This window comes from Gossypium raimondii, chromosome 8, assembly GCF_025698545.1.
Source record: "Gossypium raimondii isolate GPD5lz chromosome 8, ASM2569854v1, whole genome shotgun sequence".
Taxonomy (NCBI): Eukaryota; Viridiplantae; Streptophyta; class Magnoliopsida; order Malvales; family Malvaceae; genus Gossypium; species Gossypium raimondii.
Genome location: NC_068572.1, coordinates 34394162 through 34414332, shown reverse-complemented (window position 1 = coordinate 34414332; position 20171 = coordinate 34394162).

Here is a 20171-nt window from a genome sequence, read left to right as displayed (position 1 = left end):
ATTATAACATACTTAGAAAAAAATCAAGGAAAATACAAAACAAAACAAACATAAATAAATAATAATAATATAAACATTCATTTGATAAAATATAACAACAAAATGAAACATTTAAACCAGCTTTAACCGAATTTAATCATTTTTTAAGTGGTTTAACCATTTTTTTTACTAATTTTATGGTGTCAAACACATGAACTAACTAAACTCTAATCTCCAAATAAAGGTATTCATGGTTTGGGTTTGGTCAAACATATGTAGTGATACTAGTACACTTTATGGTTGCTCAAGCCCGACTCGACTTGAAATACGAGTTTTAAGTTTTGCCCAAGCTCATCCATATTTGACAATAGCCCACCCATTTTAGTTTTAAAAAATATTTTATTTCTAATTTAATATTTATTAATTGAATATTTTTATTTTATTTTTGTGAATTTCTTTTAAACATAGATAACTTAACATATCCTGTAATAAGGCTGAGCAACAGATCAAACTGATAAAATCAAGTCAAACTGAAACTTTGGTTCGGTTCGATTTAGGTTTTTTATAGTTCAATTCGATTCCGGTTAAATGATGCCATCGAACCACATCAATTTTTTTCGGGTTTGATTTATTCTTTTGGACACCAAAAAGTCAAAAAAAAAAACGTGATTAAAAATTCCAAAAAGAAACCAATATTTTTTTAACAAATAAGCCCAATATATAAATTCATTTAAAATCCTAAACAAAACTTATTGCTTCTAAATTTTAAATATAACTTTTATCATACTTTCAAGTAAAAACCTTAAATCAAATTTCATTCTCAATCTCTCACGATTTCATTGTTTTCTATTATTGTTGTTAAAACTTTCAAGAATTAAAGTGTTCATCTCTTTTTGCTTATTATCTATTGTGTTTTTTTCTATTATTTTTTTTAAATTTCTAAAATTTTGGTTATCGTTATTAATATTTCCTAATTGAGGTGTATGTTTTTTGTCATTACACGTTAAAAGTTATAAAATACAAATAAAATATAAATAATTTAACATTTGATTATGTTCAATGAAGATTGAGAGTAGATAAATCAAGATTTAATTAGATTTTTAATAAATATTTATAATTATAGATTTCACAACTTACTTTTTAGAAAAATATATTAATTGAGATTTTATGTATAATTGAAAAAAAAGTCAAATAGTGCCTAAAAAACATAAAATAAATATAATTTTATCAAATTAAATTTGAAAAGTCCAAATCCAAAGTTAATCTTGTCTAAATAAAGTCCAACAACTCAAAGCCCAAAAACAATATGGAAACCCGAAGCCCTGGTTCAGTTCAAAAATTCAAAAAAATCGTATCGATCTCACCCTATACTTTAATGTTTCCATAATAGTATTATATAGTTAATTCTACTTTATATAAATCACATACTATATAAAAAAATATTACAAAGTAGAAAACAGGTTGGGCTTGTGTGGCACCCCAAACTTGGCAAGGATAGCTCGACCCGAATTCAGAATGTCACATTAGTCACTTACGTGACCACACTACAAACCACCATTCACACCACAACATTATCATGCATAACTAACGATCAACAATTAAGGATGGTTGCTCGAACCATAATAGCATGCTTTATCTAACAAAATCATTCAAACGATATCCTAGGGCAATTTCATCATTTTACATTCATCACACAAAAACACTCATAAAATAACAAATTAGATATACCTTTAGTTCTTAGAATTCTATTAAAATCATTATTGAAAGAATAAGTTTAAATCGATTAATATTTCTTATCTAATTTTAAAAATAAAGTTTTAGGGACTAAATCGTAGAAACAAAAAAAATGTACAAAATAACCATATTGCAAAATTATTTATGAAATTACAAAATTAAACATATAAATCTTAAGTATGCAAAATTTCAAAGAATTTTATAGCATTTTTGGACTCCAATTTCACTGATGATATGCTGGACTAAATAGCAAAGAAAGCAAAACAAGACAAAAACAATTACTGTGTTGCATCGTAATGACATGATCTGTAACCTCACCAACTCGGCCTAGACGTTAGACCTAAATTAAGAAGATTACATTAGTCACAGGATCCAATAAGCTATCGGGGTTTTAAAAATAATCATTTTCAAACATTTGTTTATTTTAGAAGAAGACTTCGTTACATACTGATTTATTATTCCTCAAAATTTTAATCATGATTTAACAACGGAAAAGTAATATTTATTAGTTTTTAACAAAAACTAGGGTCCATGCATACTAATCAATAATCATAACATGTTGTCCTAAATTTTAAAATAAGGGTCATGCAAGATAAAAACAAACTCAAAACCTAAGTCTCATGCCACAGTTCAAATTAAAATAATAATACAACCTCTGAATACTAAAATATCAAATAATATATCTAAAAATATTTTAACAAAACCAAGCCGAGACCCACCGAATGTCGCGTTTGCGTCCTAAACTTGTGAGTTATCTATAATGATGAAAATGTAAGGGGAGTGAGCTATTACGCTCAATGTGAGTTCAATCACAAAAAAATCAGTGCGAAAATCGGTAAGGCATATTAATAATAATGCATAAAGAATATTGATTTCACAGATAACTCATTCAAATAGGTAAGTATAAATATATCCTACTGAAAATTCTAAGTTTGTATGCACATGCTTTCATAGATGCCATATAGTATCAGTTTTAATAATAATAAAAAATCCTACCCCACCGCTACACACCACAATGGGATTTCCCCAAAACTCTAACCACCAACACACCAAATTGTGGATTGACCACTAATAGTTTACAGTTTTACTACCAATGTCTATGGACACACAACAAGGCTAACCTAAGCTTCCAATTAACTCATTGAATTATGTTTATAAGCAGCAACTCCAGATCACTCACCGGTTTAGCTTTCGCTTGACTGTCGAAAGTTTAAACGAGCTCCTTTGCCTTTTGCCTTACTCATAGAGGACTCCAATGGATCCGAAACTTTTCATACACATTAAATACAATAAAATATGGCCATTAACAACTACAACACAACCAAATTTCAACAAAACTGCAGATCTGTCCTCTCCTCTCTTAAATAAAAAATTTGACTAGATTTCCTAAAATCTTAGTTTTCCTTGGTTACTTCTTGTTTATATTGCTTACACTTTATTCTAAAAATCTTATGTATCATTTTAGAATATACCTATACCACTTCAAACACTTAAAAAATAGTTTTCAATTTTCAAAAAATTACCACATATGAACATTCTAGAGCAACAATCATCAAATCTTTAAAATCTCTTTATGTTTTGTTAAATTAAGTTTAAAAACCTTTTAATCACTTCAAAATAAGACGAAAATCATTTAAAAGTAGAGGTTTAACTTAGAAATCTGAAATTCACCATTTTAGAGCTCAATTTCGGCTTAAATCTTTAGATCCATAAAAATCTCGTTATAAAGGATCAAATCTTGATTTGAAAAAGTAACATGCATAAAAACACCATCAAGAATCATAATCTAACCTTGCTTGGACAAGAAAAATGAATTGAAGCTTGAATTTCTTGAAAATCCTTTGGAGAAAAATGAGAAAATTAATGAAGAAATTGAGAGTTTGCTTGAAATTTGAGAGGAAATTGAATGTTTGGGAGGTAAGAAAAAAAAGGTTTAATAGTTTGGAGAGAAAGATATATAGATTTGTGTTTGGAAAAAAATTCAAATGAGAGGAGGGAAGGAAGAAATCATGAAAGGGGTTTTAAACTACTTGAAAAAGAAACTGATTTTTAAATCTTGGATCAATTTGCTTTTGGGCAACTCTCAAGTTTGACCCTTTTACAAATTAGTCATCTTTTAATTAAAATTTATTTTCTTAATTCTTTTTAAATATGATTTTATTTATTTAAAAAACCATTTAAGATAAATAATTTCCGAACACTTAATTTTAAATTCCTGAACCTAATTTTAGGCCCTCAATTTTTGAGATTAGTTTTGATATCTAAATTGGATACCCGATCCACTAACCCAAATCTACTAGACCGAATTTTGGGACATGACAACTTGGGTTTTAAATGTTGGATCCCAAGCCTGTTTCATATTTCAAATAGTGCAATTTTTTCTCAAGCCCATTTTTCGGGCTTCATACTTTTGTCAAAATCTTCCCATACCTTTAAATAAGTCTATTTCCAAAAAAAATTTATGAAAATCACATTGTGAGTAGAACCTCACACAAGTGAAAAATATATATTATATATAAATTTAAATTTTAAAAATAATATATCATATATAAAATTTTCATTTAAAAATAATAATATTAAAAAGGCTAGATAGTTCCTTTCTAATAATTAGAAGTTTTTCTAAAGCACTAAAAACTAGTCATATATATATATATATATATATATATATATATATATAAGAATGGATAGATTTTTTTTATAGATTCTTTTTTGACAAAATCAAATAGATTGTTTTAAATGAGAAAAATGTTTTTTTTGTAGTTAGTTTAAGTGTACTAGATAAATTTAATTTATAAAATGCTTAAATGATGCATGTTAGGTGTCGAGACCTATGAAAATAATATTTACTTGAAAAAGGTGAATTAGTAGAAAGTGGTAAGTAAGACTGTATCCACATAGACCAGTTGATAATTTTATTTTTAATAAAAATAAAAATAAAGGGGTTTTGTAACATCCTCAAAACTCCCTTGGTAGAAAATTATATGACATAGATTCTTAGTGAAATAAGATACAAAAAAGTAAATGGTAAGGGATGTTAGAGAAAATGAAATAAGAAGTATGTTGTGAAATATTAATTTGAGCCAAGGACTAGGTCATAAAGATATGAAATTTTTATGGTTCAATTGTAAAATTTAAAATCTGAGGGGTTAAAGTATAAATATAGAAAATTTGAAGGGTCGATAATGCAAATATTTTAAGGGTTGAAGAGTTTAGAAAATAAGGAAAATGGATGAATAAAGACTGAATTGAATAAATGGAGAATTATGAGAGACTAAATTATAATTTTACCAAATTAAGTGATGATTCAAGGATGAAATTTTTAAGGATTATAAAGGAAAAATTGTCAATTAGCATGAGAGAGAATTCTAGAGTGTAATGGCGACATGAGAGATATTTTATTGATATTTTAAATTAAATAATTAGATAAATGTTATAATATTAATATTGTAATTAGATTTTTTTAATATTTTATTATCAAAGTGATTGGTATAAAAGAGAGGAAAGATAAAGAGAATGCATCATCTTTTCACATTCCAACGTGAGAGATAGCTAGAGAAGAGAAAGTTTTTTTCTTACAATTTAGTCCTTTGCTATGAAAATCCACTTTTCACCAAAAATTTTGAAAATTTCCTTAGACACCAAAGAAAAAAAGATGAAGTATAGATTTTAAAGAATATATTCATCAGTTTAGAAGCAATAAAATAATAGATGAAAGTGAAGAAAATGAGAAGAAAAGGAAGGAAAGTGGTGAAGATAAGGAAGGAAATGAAGAAAAAGGAAGAAATTATTGACAAAAGGGTAAGTTCCATACTAACCCTACTTGTATTTCAACAGATTTAGTTAAATATGTAGTGAATGAGATCTATAAAAGATGTATTTTAATCTAAATAATAGAAATAAAAAGTATTTGATGAAGTATAGAGATTTAAAACACTAAATTTGTAAGTAAGAGAAAATGTGATTTGTATTGGGAAAATCATTAAGATTACGAAATGAATATGTAATATACACATAAAAATTAGTGATTAAATTTAATATTAATCAAAATATGGTGATTATGTATGATTGAATGAAAGATAGTGCAAAGAACCATGAAAAGAAAATATTTTCATTAAAAGCAGTTTGGATAACGGTAATGGCTTAACTTTGAAAATTCACCAAAATCATATAAATTTATTTAGAGGTTGAATTAAATATGAAATTAAAGATTATTGAGCCTAGTTTCGTATGGAAGAAACGATGCAAGTAATGAAACTGTAGATTTTGAGATATATTAGTTTTTTTACAAGGTCAGAAAGGATTTGGGTTCCCCTATTCTGACTTTGGAAAATCATCAAAAACTGTAAAAAAAATTATTAGGGAATGAAATTTATATTTTAAATTCTTAATGGGTCTATTTTTAAAATAATCGAATAGAAACATCATTTGAAACCCTTACTAAAAGATAATTAATTTTAAGTAAAGAAAGGTTGAAGTCATCAAGCAAGAGAATAGGGAAATTTTGAAGAATTTTCTGTATTGATTGGATAAAGTAGAAATTCTAAATTTCTTATGGTAAAACTATATTTCAGTCTAGTTTCAAAAACATCAAGCGGATCTTAATTTCAAAATTTTAGCTCAAGATATAAATAATTTAGTGACTATGACACAAGTGGGAACTTTGATATGAACACATAAGTAAATAGTGAAATTATAATTAATGTTACATATAAACATGTTATACTAAAATCTAAAGATTCTTATATATACATAAAAGATGTGGAATGAAGAGGAGGAGGAGGCAAAATAATAGGAGAGTTATATTGTTAAGAAATTATTGTAAATGATAGTGTTGAAGTATCAAATGAATGAATCTTTTAAGGAAGTCTTTAATTGATGAATTGACTGATAAATATTGGCAATAATGATGGTATGCGAGAAAAAGTAAACTATTTTTGCTAATACAAGTCCTCTAAAAGACTTATTTGTAAAACTTCAATAATTGTGTTAACTCTATATATTTTGGTACAAAAGGTATGCACATAGAGTTCATCAATTAAGAAAATATCATATATATTTAAGAAATGGGTTGTTGGATAATGATCTTGGATGATAAACCGCATATTTTGAACATGTTGGGCTAATTTGAAATGAGTAGAGAAGTTAGGGAATAAATATGCAAATTGTTCCATAATGAATTTCTCTTATTTCCAAACATCAAATCAAGATTTGGTATCGATACCAGGGGTAAAATATTGATACCTTAAGGAAGGTATGCATACTTCGGTCAAAGTATCGATATTATAGTAAAGGTATCGATACCTCAAATTGGTATCGATACCTGGATAGGAGTATCGATACTTAAGCTAGGGAACCGATACCTTATATTCAGTATCAATACTTGAGCCCTGCTTTGTATGGAAAAAAATGTTGAAACAAATTTTACGTAATAATTTTATAAGATTTTATTTAAGACCAACTTAATATGGGAATTTTAAGTTGATAATATTAAAATATTTACTACATGAAACCCAGTTCATTAGATTATAGCCATGGTTGTTTTGGCAAGAAACATAGCATTTCTATATCTTGCCCTGACAGTCGGGACGGGTATAGGGGTGTTATAGGTTTAAAATTAAAAACTAAAAATAAAATTAAACAAAATTAAAAGAGATCATAAAAGAAAAGAAAAGAAAATCGATGAGAAGAGACTCTAGCCAAAGGTGAAATTTTTATTTGATTCGTAGGTTCGATGATCGACACAATGATAACTTCAATACTTTTAATAAATTAGTTGCAGTTGTTGACTCAGCATTGTGCAACAAATCTCTCCTTACCTATTTGGTAATCAAGAGCCAGCTTGTTTGAAATTTGTCACATCTCGAAAATCGGGTTAGTAGAATTGGACATTACATTAAGGCCACGTTTGGTTCGCTGTATTGGTATAGAGGCGTAATAGCAATTCAATTGTTTGGTTGAATGTAATGGAATAGAGGCGTAATAGTATTCTTGTGTTTGGTTGAATGGAATGGAGGTGTAATAGCATAAGGGAAAAAAACTAAAATGACTAGAATACCCTTAGCAGAAATTTGTTTAGGTAAATGATTATTGTTATTGTTATTAAATTTTAATAAGATTATTAACATCAATAATAAATAATTTAATCATATTTTAACATAATTATTATTAAATATATTTTAATTAAAATATATAATTTAATAAAATTCTTAATATTAAATATTCTTATATGAATTTACTAAAATCATAATATATAATACTATAAAATATAATTTAAAATAATTATTATTAAATATAATTTATTAAAATATATAATTTAATAAAATTCTTAATATTAAATATTCTTATATGAATTTACTAAAATCATAATATATAATACTATAAAATATAATTTAAAATAATTATTATTAAATATAATTTATTAAAATATATAATTCCCCACTTTATTTGAAGCTTCAGGATACTAAACTAATTAATTGTTTGACTAATCAAGGGACTGATTTTGTTTAGCCATAAAATACATCAATATATATTTATGTAATGAGAGTTTTCATTTACATCCGAGTAAAGTTATTTTAATTTTATATTTCAACTAACTTAACATTTTATCTCCTATATTCTTTTGGAATATTAATTTTATATCAATCTTATACCATTCTTCTATATCATTTTGATTAAATTTAAGCTTAAATCTTATAAAATAACATGTTTTAATAATAAAATAAAACAAACTTATTTTATTAAATTCCATAAGCTCAACTTAGTAAAGCGTGCTTCTTTTAAAACGAAAAAGGAAAGCAGGTTATGATATAATTTGGTAAATTAAAATTAGTCAATATCCAAACTTTACAATTTAATCATTTGTATCCTATACTTTTAAGCAAATATTCTCTCCATTGAAGGTGTAGTAGATCACTTCATGCAAGACAACAAATCAAAAGCAATTATATAAAGTACAAGCTTATCAAGATAAGGCCAAGACAAGGAGCCAATTTCTATTTTTCCTTCATTAAGCTTATCAAGATATGGATCCATCAATCCACAAACACTTATACAACCAAAAGTCCCATATAGGAAATGGCACCTTTTTCCTTGAACTAAAAGTAGCCGCTAATGCTCAAGCACACAAGAATACACAAGTTATTACTTTAGTGCATGCGCACATTACACCCCTTGGATACATTCACATTTAAGAGGATAATATATACTAATAAACCAATAACAAATAAAATTTACAATAAATTCATGCCAATTTCCCTTCAAGAACTTAACAACAAGAAACGCAATAGCTCTAACAAACAAGTTCCAAGCGTAACACAATAATTATCTCATCAAATATACCTCGAATTGGAGATATACTCTCGATAATATAACAAAGTGAGCATTTGTATCCATCAACTTTAAATTACACAGATGAGAAGTAATTTTAGGTGACGACAACCGTAAAAGAGGCAAAAGGGCCATGAGTTTCATGATGCACACCAAGAATTGGAAACCACTCTCGTTAATCTTGGAGCTTTTTTATCTCAGAGAAATAGACATAAATACATCATGACACCAATCGTGAGATATAGAACCCTCAATATCTATTGCATAAAAGAAATGAAGCTAAAGTTCATGGCATGATATAGCACCTCGACGAAAAAGACCATGCTAAAAATTCTCATCATGGAAGAGTGAAGCTCGTTGATTTTTCAACTTGTTCTAAACTTATAAGTTGCAAAGAAGAAACACCGCTTAACAAAGTCAAGTAAGAAGCAACTCAAACATAAAACTAAACAGTTGAGCAAATTCAAAACTAATTGCATAATTCCGCATCACATACACTACCATTAAGAACATAAATTATGCCAATGACAGTTCTAACTTTTTCCCTATAAACATACTCATGCATATACAGTATCTCACAAAGGTTCTCAAAAAAATATTTATTGGATGGGCAAAAGCGGATAATAAGCTCTAATCCTTCCGATTAAATTTAGAAAACTTAGCAAAGAAAAAGCCTTTTGACTGATATTTATTTGATCAGGGGCAATCAATACCATTAAACCATTGATGTCTAATATATTGCAATGTAAGAAAATCTATACCCCAGCATGAAATGCTACATAAAATTTGAATATTTGATAAGTGAATGGCCAGTAAGACCAAATTTGAGAGGTATGTCCCAGAAAGCGAAGGTGAAAAAAGAGAAAAAACCGACAAAACATAAGGTAACCTATTAATCGATTGCAAGGCAACTGGAAAACCAATGGAATGAGATGAATGAAGAAACAAAAGCAGAAAATCTGTATGGTTTGTACTCACTCTCAAATTTGATTAGAACAACCATTATCCACAAGTGATATCTTGAACTAAAGTAGCTCGAAGACTACCAAACGAAGATGACAATGACAATAGAAACAAAGAATATAAAGGTAATAAAAGACATCCATGCTCGACACATTGTAACACCGAAAACCAAATACAAAGACAAAGAAGCATCGATCAGAAATGGAATCGCATTCCCTTTTTTAGAAAAGAAAATGAACAAGATTCCTTAAACTCGTTTCTAATCTGTAAACAAATTGAAGAAGCAGATCTTCAACCCACAAGCATTATATTTTCTTAAAAGCACAAAAATAATTTTCCATTCTTCTTTAATGTAATCATTTCGCAATTCCAAACATTACAACCACAAATTTATATCACATGCACAGAATCATTAAATTGTACTTGGTGCAACATTAATGGTGTGACAGCAAGAGCATCTTATACTTGCTGCTCCACATGTATACATTAGCAATGTTCGACAACCTCCACATATGAGTTGAGCCATTTCCATCCCTGCATGCTTATTTACAAACTTGGTGATCAGCCATAATAATTTGATTCAACTTATTTACATATCGAAACACAAGGAATATTACTGACCACCCCATGTTTAATTTTTCCTTCACTTAAATGTTCTTATTTCTCTAATAAATTCTGGATAAAAACACCATAATTAGCATTAACAGATGGTTTCGAACTATCTATCAACAAAGGAAACATACATGAAAAAGGAAAAAGAAGATTCATCAATTGAATGCCGAAATAAGAGAACTTCCCAACCAAATAAAAAGAAAAGAAAAATACCTGCGTGAGTGATTTGGTGTTAGAAAATTGATTGAGGTGAGAAAAGAAGAGAGTCGCGGTGAGGCTCTCACAATTGCAACAATCCTTCCAGTCGTTGCATAGTTACTGTCCAAATCAAATACCCAGAAACAATACTTTATCACTCTGTCCTTAACATTAACAAAATATAAACAGATAAAAGAGTACCAAAAAAGAGAGAAAGAGGTGAAAGCAGCAGCCCTGAGAAGAGAAGATATGCGACGGAAAAAGCTAAGGAAAATTGGAAATAAAAGATGAAGAAAGGAAGAAGTAGAAGGAGGAAAATTACCTGGATGAAGAAGGAGAAGAAGATGAAGAACGGAAGAAGGAGAAGGAGGGAAAAATAAAAATTACCTTAAATATCTAGGTCTCCTCTGCAATCAATGGAAAAAAAGGAAACGTAGAGATGGTTGGAAAGAAAGTTACGAAGCGTAAGATGAAGCCGAGGCAAAATTTGAAAAGAAAATCGTAAGCAGACGTAATAGCTAATCTTTGCTTTTGGAAGGGATTAGAAATTGGCGTTGAAGCAGAGAAAATGTTGAATCCGTCCGCAACGTAATAGGCCCGTATTAGGGCAATACAGCGAACCAAACGGCGTATTGAGTGGGGCCACAGAATAGGGGTGTAATGGCTAATCCATTACACCCAACCAAACATGGTGTAAAGGTTTGAGAGAAAAATCAGATTTTATGTCATAGGAATTAAAATAGGATAAAATAAATAATTAGTTAATAATAGTAAAAATAATAATTAAATTAAATAATTATGGTATTAATAATCGGGTCATTAGTAAAAATAAAAATAAAAAATAATAATAGAGACTAATTTGGAGTAGTGGTTAAAGTAGAGGTTAAATGTGTAAATTAATGCTAGTAGTTAAAAATGGAGCTATTAGAAGAAGGGAGAAATAGGAGAGGACTTAGGGAGCAAAGAGCCCAATTTTAAAAAAAATTGTTGGCTATAAAAGCCATTCGCCGTTCAAGCTCTTTCCATCTTTTTTCCATTTTTAAAATTTGTTAGATCTGGATTGGAAAATTTTCTCTCAAAAATTTCTGCATTTTTTATATTTTCTTAGCATCCAAATACTCCCTATTCCTTCATTTTTCCAAGAAAACACTGTTTCTTCTCCAATTTCTCACCTAAACTTAGCTCTTTTTTGCTCAATTGGTGCAAATTCGTGGAGGTTTTTGAATTAAAGGTTAATCTATTATTTTATTATGTGTTTTTAATTTGAATTTTCATAGATCTAAGCAAGAAAATTAAAGATCCATAGTTTTAAAGCTATCTTTTGCAAAATAATGGTGAATGATGAAATAAAGAGTTAATAGGTGTTTTTAAAATAATTTTTAGTATATTTTTACGAGATTAAGTGGTTTGCAAATTCTATTTAATTAAATCTTTAAGTAATTGAATGAATTAAATGGTTGTCTTTTGAGAATGAGGATGAACGGTGGTTTTCGAGAAAAGTAGTGTCTAGTAAAATTGAGTTAAATTATCGGCCTAGATCTATAATTAGGCACAAGTTAGGGGGTTAGGAGGTATAAATTAAGGATTTAATTAAATTAAGAAAAGAGAAGAAATTAAGCAAAATAGATTGTACGAAATAAGTCGAATAAGTATGTGTACGTAGAGAGTCGTTGTATAAACACAACGAGATAAGTTAGAATGTTTTTGAATGATTAACAATATATATATTTTTGTGAGAAGTGGAAAACATTGGTGGAGCCTCAACAAATCTGGATAAAGGCAAGCAAAAAGTTGTCTAGTTTGACGAGTTGTGGTGAGCTACAGGTGAGTGCATTTGTATGCTATGTTTTAGCATGAATTGTGAAATCTAGAGAGTCGAAGTGTGGCTTACAAACCCCTACTTATGGTATGCTAACTCTTCCATGTGCAAATCCTTGTAATTTTGGTTGAATCATTTAGTATATACACTGTGCGATTTTAATAGTACAAAATGCATGAACCTATAATATATATACATCAGCTTTATTTTATATATAATATATATTAATGGATTTGGGTGTTATATATAATATAATATACATATATATGTGGGTTGTTATATATAAATTATATTATATGCGTGGTCTTACTATGTACATATATGTTTGGGTCTTATTGTATAATATATATAATTATGAGTATGGTTTTATCTAATATATAAATTTACGGGACTTTTAATGTATGCTAAATTTTGACATGACAAAGGTCACTAAATAGGTACGTATATATATGTAATATATATTCAGTATATTATTATGTAATGCTTGCAAATGAATATAAAAATAAATATTATACTATGGATTTTTATAACATGTGAATTTTATTGATAGTGCACATTTATGCATGCATGAACCCGTAAGTGAATTATGAGATTTATGATATTAAAAATTTTGATTAGTGCAAAATTATATTATTGTGAAATGCTAAGTGCGAGCCAGTTATATTGTGTAATAAAATGTGATTAAATAGATATGTTGGCAATGTGAACACTTGAAACCGTTAGAAATCATTGGCATGGCATAAGATTGTGAGTACTCACACTTTTATTATATGTTGGGCATTGTGGCCCAGAGATAGCATTGGAGAGATAAGGGAATGTCAAGCATAAATCCATTCACCGTAGATAGCGTGTTGTGTTTGGAGAGTGTGAGCATATGTGCTACACTTACATGGAGATAGCATACAACTTTATGAGTCATGTGGTGTGTTTTGGAGATCCGTTTATCTAATGAGTATATAATTTGACCATGTTTCATATTCACGAATTGCCAATATATCACTATGTTGTGAATGAAAATTGTGTTATATGTGAATTGTTCAAGTATGTTCAAGTCCTAACATGTCTGGTGTGTATATATCTGTGTTGTATGCATGTGTACTCACTGAGCTTCCCAAGCTCACCCCCTTACTTTACCTTGTAGATAAATAGTTCTCAGGTTAGTATGGAGGGTGGCAAATCGGTGATTCATTGCAAGGCATTTTTAGACTATGTGTGTTGAGATTTTACTCTCCGAAGTGAAGGCAATGTGGGTCATTCCAAGGGTTTAGTACTAGAATTAGACTTACACATAGACATTTTAAATAAAACTTTCAACAGGTTGTAAATAGACATTACGGACTGTTTGTTTTTTTCTTGGGGGATTTTTTAACGTTATAATTGCTTGCTTGATTGGATGGTTTTATTACTTGCTTAGTGTGATAATAATTAAATGAACTAACAAATTTTTGTAGCTAAGGGAGACTGATGAGTAGTAAGGTACACCTTATACCTTCTGATTGTGTGAATGAAATGATTAATTTAGAAAAAACATGCACTTAGGTCTAATTTCCTATATGAAATATTCTGCAAATGCATGGTGTGTAAGGTTGGTCATTGTGGTTCGTAAAGTTTTAAATAGAGAGCCACCTCAGTGGCTAATGTGATGTTTTGAATTCAGGTCAGACAATCCTGGTCAGGTTTAGGCATCACAAAACTACTTCCCTAACTGATAAATAGCCCTGTAACTTAGTGCTTAAGATTTAACTTATTGACATCATTAAGAATGAGAGAGACCTAATTCAAACCAACAAAATCACCTTAGCGAACTTCATTTAAGCTTAATCACACATCCACACCACATAAACGTAAGCTACAACAGAAACGAGTTATGCAATTCGTCACTAATATTAGAATAAATTAAACAATTACAGATTAAACTATTCTAATTGATAAGGCTACCATTCTAAGCTTTTAAATACAAGCCACATATTTAATAAACCTAAGCAATTGTAATTAACACAGAAGATGCATGAATACCAAAGAATAAAGAAGAATTCAAGCATAAATTAAGTCTCAAGAACTTATTGAATCAAACTAAATAAAACTAAGAATGGCTAGGTCTAAGTCTCTCTAGTCTTAACCTAATAATGTCTATTTACAAAAAAATAATAATATAAAAAAGTTGTTCCTCCATAAGGCTCATCTTTTCCTACATATCAGTGACTTAACGTTGAGGGCCAAAGGCTTGCTACTGAAGGGAGATTTGGTCAACATGGGCGACGGTGACAATGAGTTGAGAGGAAGAAGTCACCAAATGAAAGAAAATCTCTTGCAAAATTTGGTCCTTAGGATCTTGGAAAGGATTTCCAAAAGGAGGTTGGGTGCCTAGGGTAATTGATGGAGCAATGGTGGTAGGGTTGGCCAAGGGAATACAGAGAGGAGCATTGATGGAGGCCATAAACTAGATAAAAGCCTTAAGAGGGCTAAGATTTGGTCGATTTTTTGTCTGAGTGGTAGGAGGGTGATTTTGGTTTGAAGGGAGCTCGGTGTTAGTGGGGTTGTTGTCGGTTGTCAGGGCTGAGGAATTGGTAGTGTTGTTGAAGTTGGTGGACTTTGGGGGGTTGAGAATAGCATCAGTCTAAGTAGTCATCATAAGGTCCATACTCACCACACCAATTGTTGATACAAGGTGCACGAGAGGAGAATAAGGAAAAGATAAGAGTAAGTGGTGGTTCTGTAGAGGTCGGTTCACTTGAAGAGATGGGGAGTCAGAAAGGAACAAGAGGACATGTTAATTATTGAGAGAGACAATAATTGATCAGAGTAACTTTAAGGGCTAAGAAAACTGATCCTTTCTTCATTATTGGGAAGGTATTTATAAAATAGGTTCTCTAGTCCACTAGTGTGACGTGGCAGGATAAATGCTCCATCCCACCAAATGTGTAAAGGATATTCATGATTGTGAAGTGTAACACCCCTAACCCATATCCGTTGCCGAAACAGGGTTACGGAGCATTACTAAAATTTACAGACCAGATACATACATTTCATCTCATTTAATATTCATATGAGAAACTAATCAATAATCAAACATATTGTCTCTTATATGAGTCCTCGAGGTCCAAAATACACATTTGAATCAAATCAAGACTAAACCGGGTACTTTAAAATATTTTTGGAAAATATATCAAAATTTTTCCTAGGTGTAGGGGACACACGCCTGTGTGGCCAGGACGTGTGGACATTCGAAATAGGGGCATACGACCGTGTCTCAGCCCGTGTCCAAATTAGGGTGCTCTCTGACTTGGGACACACGGCCAAGCCACACACCTGTGTGCTAGGCCGTGTGAGAAATTTTTAGCATTCTGTTTTGAAATTTTAAAGATGCAGGGGACACACGGCCAAAACACATGCCTATTTGTTAGGCCGTGTGTTACACACGACTGAGACACACGTCCGTGTCTCTGCTCGTGTGGACGAAAATAAGCCATTTCCAGGCCACATTTCTCACCCAAACTTGCCTTCCACCTACATTAACATTTTAACACATTTAAAAGCCAATACAAGACATTTAAATCAAGCCAATATCAAGTCTTAAATATGACATTATACCACACATAACCAAATATACTAACTTACTTTGTTGTCCAAATTATCATATGCATATTTAATTTACTTTTCACTTCAATTCATTCACCCATATATATGTCAAATTGATGAGGCCACATGCATATATATATCCCAGTTTGTACCAACACAAGCCATTCAATTGGCTAATCACAACAAAACATTTACATGTCAACATTGGCCAAGTTAACCTATACATGTCATTATAACCAAAGTTGATTTACTAAATATACCAAAATGAGTCAATGGATAGTGTGAGATATCTCTGCCAAGCTTCCAACCCAACGAGCTTCCAAATTCCTATAAAACAGGGAAATAAAATAGAGTAAGCATTTAATGCTTAGTTTGTATAACATGGAATATAACTTACCATTTATTTCACATTTAAGGTAAGCAAACTAAACATGCTCAAATCAATTTGGCCAAATGCCTAAACATATATCCTCATCAAGCCTGTTAGTCATGTAATTCATATAATAACTCATAATCACAAATGTACATAGTCATCAGGAAAATTTCATACACATGTATCTTTCATCTCATTTTTCAACATGTCAAGTAACATCATTTTCATGTATTTCAGGCATATACAGGTAACAATTTGTATCAAATTCACATTTTCTTTTATCAGAACACTACCCGTTGAACCATTTAAATATCGATGGATACATGGGTAGTACACACACAAAGTGTACGAAACTAAAATCCGTCAATTCATGTACATGTATGTTTATACAAACATGTAAACGGGAAGCTCTTCTGAACCATATAACGGGAAGCTCATGTGAGCCATGTAACAGAAAGCTCTTACGAGATAATTATCAGAAAGCTCTGGGGAGCCATTAATTAGGAAGCTCATGCGAGAGCCTTTAATCAGGAAGCTCCGGAGAGCCATATATCGGGACGCTCATAAGAACTACGGTGTGTCCACGACACATGCAGGATCACAACCAAATCAAGATGCTCATAAGAGCTAATAACGAGAAGCTCATGAGAGCCATACATCAGGAAGCTCAAGAGAGCCAATATCAGGATGCTCATGAGAGTTAATAACGGGACGCTCTTGCGAGATGTGGTGTGCCCGCAACATATGTAGGATCACAACCAAATCTAGAACCCTGTATCCATCAAATTTCATTTGTTCAAACGGGATTTAATACTTATTAGTCATCGTCGGATATGTGATTAATTTCATATACATGGAAATAATAAAATCACATGCATACAATTCAATTAAGTCATATAAATTCTCAATTTAGTTACACGAACTTACCTCGACAAATTTCATGCACACAAAAGCTACTAATCCGTTACTTTCTCTTTTCCACGATCTAACTCCGTATTTGATCCATCCGGATCCATTTGAATGAATTTAACATCAATTTATATTCAATTCAATCCAATTCACGTCTTTGGAAAAATTACCATTTTGTCTCTATACTTTTAATTAATTACAATTTCATCCCTAGGCTCGAAAAATGAAATTCGTGCAATTTAATCCTTATTCCAAGCTTAGCCAATTTTTAAATATAACATTAGCAACCCATGTCTTTCATAAAATTCAAATTTTTTCCATAAATTTTAAATCTTTTCAATTTAGTCCCTAAATCTTAATTTCATCAAAATTTCCTTTACAAAATTTGTTTATCTATCAACAACCTTTCATTTTCTAACATAAAACCCCATAACTCATGCATACTCATCCATGGCTAAACCCTAGTACTTTGATAACTTTGCAAATTAATCCCCAAGATAGCTAGATTAAGTTATTACGATCTCGGAAATATGAAATTTATTAAAAACGGGATAAAGATACTTACCCAATTAAGCCAAATAAGCTTGCTTAAAGCTTAACAACATAGCTAGGGTTTCCATGTCTTATTTTTAGGAAAGATGATAAATATGATGATATTTTTACTATTTAATCATTTATCATCATTTATTATTTTTACTTTCCAATTTAGTCATTTTCTTTAATGAATTTCCAATGATGACTAATCATACTTATCTACTAACTCCTCTAAATGGTCTATTTTCCATATAAGGACTTCCAATTTTGAATTCCATAGCTATTTGATACCTTTAGCTACTAGAATTCAACTTTTGCACTTTGTGCAATTTGGTTCTTTTCATCAAATTAATCATGAAATCAGTAAAATTTTTTTATGAAATTTTCATACGAAACTTCTGTCATAATGCAGACCATGAAATAATATTAAAATATTTTTTCTTCAGGACTCGAATTTGTGGTCCCGAAACCACTATTCTGATTTCACTAGAAACGGGTTGTTACATGAAGGATATTCATGATAAGGCCCATTCTATTATTCATCAGATCAGTACATGGTTGTTACGCCTAAGTGGTCCATCATGGCCTTAAAGGTGTGTTCACACTTGAGGAGTGTTCACACTTAAAAAGTGGGTGACTGTCCTTTTTAAGAAGATATGAGGATCTTGCTAAGTGGTTCGTATAAATGGGTGGTTAATAGCGTAGAAGATCGATACTCCCTTAATCAAAGTGGGTTGTCAAGCAATACAACTTCTCGTGCGATGTCAGTAGGAGGGTCAACGTTACTTATGCCATTTGCACATATCCGATCGGAGGACTTATGCCATTGACATGTACCCGATTGGAGGAGGGATATAGCAATCATAAATTAAAGTTGTAACACCTGATTACCATTATTGACCCAGGTTAGGTAGAGGGCATTACAAAATCCTTAATTATAATAATTAAGGTTCAATTTATGCTCCTAATGTCAATAAAAAAATTGAAGCTTAACAAATTGCAATCTTTTATAGGAAAGTTTCTTTATATTAATTATAGAGTTACTTGGATCAAACATCCTCAAATTACGACCATCAATTTAAATTGATCCCTAAACTTCAAATCATTCTAGTTACATCCTTAAACTATCAAGGTTATGTCAATTAGGTCTTTTCGTTACTAAAATTATTAATTTAAGCTGTTAAATGACACGCCGATCTTATTTGACATAATTGAAAATTAAAATTGAAGAAAAATGAATTGTAAAATGGTTATTTTAAAAATCTTAGTTTTGAAGTCTTTGAAGCTTTTATAAAAGTTTTATCGTTCACACTATTATTATTTTATTTTTAAAAATTTTCATTTTAAATTTAGCCATATAAGATTTGACGTATCATTTAACAGTTTTAATAATGAAAGACTCAATTGATATAACATTGATAGTTTAGGAATATAATTAGAGCGTCTTGAAGTTTGAAGATCAATTTAAAATGACGATCATAGTTTGAAGATATCTAATACAATTAACGTTAATTATATTATGAGAAAGTATATTTATACTAATTATGTTATGACAAATCATTTTACATTAGTTACATTGTATTGTTTTTATATTAATTATATTATAAAAAATATGTTTATATCAAATGCAAGTTTGGAATAAATTCTAGACAAAACTTTCTAACCCTCTATTACTAAATAATGATTTAAAATTTTCAAAACAAATAGTGAACCTCTCAAGTGTGTGATACTTCATGATATACAAAATATTGAAATTTGATCAAGTGACAAGTTGGATGGAAGGATCCCAAATCGAATTCTTTTATGTTTCTCATCTAATTCATTTTGTCTCGACTTGACCTTTTAACCTGAATCACTTATGTAACATAAAAAAATAATAATCATGATATTAATATTTATAACTACATATAAATTTTTTAATTAGTAAATAGCAACTCGGATGATATAATTTAAAGAAAAAGAATTAGGCATGACAAAATTCAAAAAATCTAATTGAAATCAAATTATTACCAAAATAATAGTACTTTAGTAATTTTACATGAACAAATATTGCAATGAGAAAAATAAAAGTAAAGGATGAGATTAAAGCTACTCAATTATTAGCGTTAATGATAAATGCATATAGTCAAGTAAGTTGGAAACTTG